Source organism: Lolium rigidum, chromosome 3, assembly GCF_022539505.1.
Source record: "Lolium rigidum isolate FL_2022 chromosome 3, APGP_CSIRO_Lrig_0.1, whole genome shotgun sequence".
NCBI lineage: Eukaryota > Viridiplantae > Streptophyta > Magnoliopsida > Poales > Poaceae > Lolium > Lolium rigidum.
In genome coordinates this window covers 159106499-159110871 of record NC_061510.1, presented here as the reverse complement: position 1 = coordinate 159110871, position 4373 = coordinate 159106499, and positions in this window count along the sequence as shown.

The window sequence follows — 4373 nt, the reverse complement described above, 5'->3', positions numbered from 1 at the left end:
TCTCCATTGGGATCCATCAGCAGGTGCCTCAACATCACGTCTTTCTTACGGTCTTCTTCGTGCCATCGCAACAACCTAGCGTGCTCTTTATTTCGAACAAGCGTTTCAGCCGTGGTATTATAGGAGCATACCACATAACCTTGGCGGGAACCCTCTTCCGGGCGCTCGCCCTCAACATCACCGAGGTCATCTCGTCCGATCTTATACCGCAATGCGAGTGCACACCGGACATGCATCCAAATTCTCGTACTCACCGCGGTAGAGGGATGCGATCATTAATGCATGCATGTATCTTTTGCACATCTAATCCTAGAGGGCAGTACAATCTTCTTCGCTTCGTACGTACTCGGTGGGCAATTCGTTACTCCTTGGAAGCTTCCTCTTAATTATTGTCGACAACTTTCCAAATCATGAGTCGGTGACACCGTTCTCTCGCCTTCCATTGCAATAATTCCAGGTGTCTTGCCTAGCTTTTTATGGCCATCTTCGCAAGTTGGGTATAACAATTTGTTGTGATCTTCTATCATCTTGTCGAAGACCAACCTTTCCTTTTCAGTTTCACATTCTCTCCTTGCATCAGGTAATGGCCTCGACCAAGATCATCATCAGCGAGGCTCATCCGGTGCCTCTTGATCTTCTACTTCATTGTCTTCATTGCCTTCCGCAGTATCATCGTATTCAGGGAAATTGGGATAACCGTCATCATCCTCTTCCTCTTCTTCATTGTCTTCCATCATAACCCCTCTTTCTCCGTGCTTGGTCCAATAATAGTAGCTCGGGCATGAAACCGGATCGCAGAAGGTGGCTGTGAATGAGACTCGAGTGAGCGTAATTTACGGTATTCTTGCAAGTTGACACATGGACAATACATGAAGCCACCATGTTTGTTTGCCTCCGCCACGGCCATAAAATTATCCAGGCCCGAAGTGAACTCGTCAAACCGTCGGTCAATGTACATCCATTGCCGATTCATCTGCATGATATAATTTAGCTGATCAAAACCATTACAGAACATCACGATGTATATATACACATGCATTTTATCAATTAGAGATGAAAAGGATAAAGTTGTTAACCTCGATGAAGAAGAAAAAAACAAGTTAAGTGTGGCTTGATTTGTGTAAACTCAAGTGGCAAATCCTCTTAAACATTTCATCGCACACCTCTTGTGCATGTGAAGAAGAGAGGAGAGCAATACAAACCCCTCTTGTGAAGAAAGTGAAAAAATGGCCAAGTGTGGCTCACATTTGGGCAGGGCGTGGTAATATAGCCAGATTGGGGACCTTGTCCCGGTTTGTAATACAAACCGGGTCCAGAGGGGGGGGCCTTTGGACCCGGTTTGTATTACAAACCGGGACTAAAGGTTTGCCACGCCTGACACGGCCTGTCGCGCCCTGCCGTGGACCCTTTGGTCCCGGTTTGTATTACAAACCGGGTCCAAAGGCCACTACCGGACAGGCTCTGAGCTAGTGGGGTCGCCCTGGGCAAAACGAACCGGGACCAATGACCCCATTGGTCCCGGTTTGATTCTGCACTGAGACATTTGCTTGGGACCAAAGGCCTCTTCTCCACTAGTGGAAGTAGCCAAGTGGCTAGTGGATGCCTTTTGGCTTAGAGCATATCTAGTAGTGCCCGTAAAAATGAAAAATCAAAAAATAATGGCCGGTTTACGAGTTTAGTTTGGAAATGAACGCAGATCAGTAACTGAAAACACGTTTGGCCCGAGAAAAATTTACAGGCCGCGCCCGAAAACCCAATTCGGCCTATAATTATGGGGATCAATCACCGAACCGAACGAGAATCCATATCTAGGGCACGCGGAAGATTCACCCGTCCCAACTGCTCACCCTCTTCCCACTTCCGCGCTCTGCCACTCCTCCGAAACCGCCACCGCCACCGCTCGATTCGGCCGAATCCGGCGAAGCGGAGCTCCTGCGTGTTGCTCCGCATCACGCCCGCGGATCCTCCAGCACCTTCAGGGCCTGCCCCCTACCGCGCCGGCCGAATCGAAGATGAACTCGACCGCGGAGTTCGCTGACGTTGATCTCTCGGATTTGTGGAAAAATTGTCCAAAGGCATGGCATGGAATGTACTGTGGAAAAGCAAAGATGCTACAATTGTACTTGAGGTCGTAGCATCACAAGATTAGTGGATTTAGCATTGTTTTTTTTGGTTTGCCGGGAACGTGTACATAGATCATCTTTGTTTGCAAAACTAGCAAACGGAGAAGCACCCACTTGCAATTACAAAGTTATGAATAATTAATATTTAATGGGATACTATCTAGCAGATGAGATTTATCCAGACAGGTCAACTTTTGTGAAGTCCGTCAAGGATCTCCAAGATAAAATAGAAGCTGAATTTGCCAAGGCTCAAGAAGCTGCCCGCAAAGACATTGAGAGGACATTTGGTGTTCTGCAAGCTAGGTTTGCAATTGTTCAAGGGCTTGCTCAGTTTTGGGGAAAAAAACCCTTGTCAACATCATGACTTGCTGTGTCATTATTCACAACATGATTGTTGAAGATGAAAGATGGTTAAATTTGCCCCGTTTCTATAACAATGTAGGCACCCGAGTTCAACCTCAAAGGAATCCCGATCGCGTTGAAGCTTTCCTTAAAACGCATCGACAGATTGAGAATGCCACGACTCATCTACAACTCGTTTATGATCTGAAAATGCAACATTGGAAGCTCTATGGCTGTCGCCACACTTGATCCTACCATTCCATTGTGAGACATTTGAATATATTTTTATGATTTGGAAACTATTGTTGTAATTTGGTTCAGACATTTGTTAATTTGTTTGATTGATGTAATAATTTGAATGATTATTGTGTGCTTAAAACTATTATCTGATTACTTTATGATCGGTTGTTCTATGTTTCTGTTTTATATGATGTTGCATATGAATTCTGTGATAAAACCCTAGTTTTACGGGTTCGGACGCTGTTGTCGCGGAACAAAACCCACAAACCGAGCATGTTCTATTTTACACTGGTTTTACTGGCTCTGTTCCGAGTCAGCCCTTCTCCGAACCGTAAACACGTTTTCAAAAGACTATACTAGAGTTTTTTGGTTCCCACTTTTTCGGTTACTACTAGAGATGCTCTTGCAACGCTAAACCGAAGACTATATACTACACACTCTACAAACACAATAGATGTGACATCCTGGCACAGGAGTTCATAACTTATATCAACGAACCTAATGCAGACACTCAAGTGCTTCTCCAGAACAGTGTCTCCAAACTCCAAAGCCACCCCCATCGCCGAGCTGGAACCGGATCTAGGTTTGCATCGGAGACACTACTCTAAGTGGGCAAGGGTGATATTGACACTCCTTCGTACCGCCTCAAAGAAGGAAAACAATGCTTCCAAGTGTTGTTGCCGGTAACGGGCATGACTTTCATCAGGGGTGTGGCTTTCTTGTCTCTAAACCTTTGGAAACCACATGATGCCCTTGTTGCCTTGCTTTGCCGCCACGACATGACCTCAATGTGCCGCTGCAGAGTCATGGTTCACGCCACACACCTTGCCTCTCATCCTAGATGGCCAGGAGCGCCGTCCACCTCGCCATTGGCATCCATGGCAAGTTCTCACCGCGCCACACCGACCTATGCGGTTCTCACCACCGTTGAAGCCGCCAGCCCTGCCACCCAGCGTCGAGCTTCTGACGGAGTGACGAGTGCCAACCCGGAGCATCACATCTACGCCCACCCCATTTTCACAACATCAAGCACACAAGGGTGTGGCTGGCTAAATGAAAGTGTGTTTGGACGCTGGAATATTTGTGAGGCTCTCATTCCCTCCTATTCTCAAGCCTCTATAGTAGCTTGAGGGCTCTCCACAGCCGCCCGGGCCGATCCGATGGCCACCCCGCCAGAATAGCCGGCATGAGTTGGTTGGGGAGGCGCCGGTGTAGATAGGTTCTCTAGATCTAGTAGTAGTTGTTTGTGTTGGCCTTGTGCCAGAGTTTGGCGTCATGCCGAGAGCATCGTCCTGGATCCCTTGGCTGGATCTAGGAGTTGTTCCTGTTGATCTTGTTCATCGTAGGCTCCTAGGGATGGAGCCAGATGCGGTGCAGGGAAAAGCTGCTTGCTCTGTCAATAAAGCCATGTGTTGTGCCAAGCATGAGATCTGTCAATCTGCATCTTCGTCTTCTCCGGCCGGCCGTGGTGGCGAGGGGAGAGGGCGGGGCAGCGCCAGTTGCAAGTGCTTGGTGGCAGCCGGGATAAGTGAAGCTTGTGCTTGCGGAAGCTTCCAAGCGACAGCGAGGTGCGCCGCCGCTATCTTTGGACGAGGGGGCCGCTCCGTGCCTCTCGAGCCCTGGCTCCGAGGGTTCTTCTTCCTCCAAGATGGGAGGATCTTGGGTTTC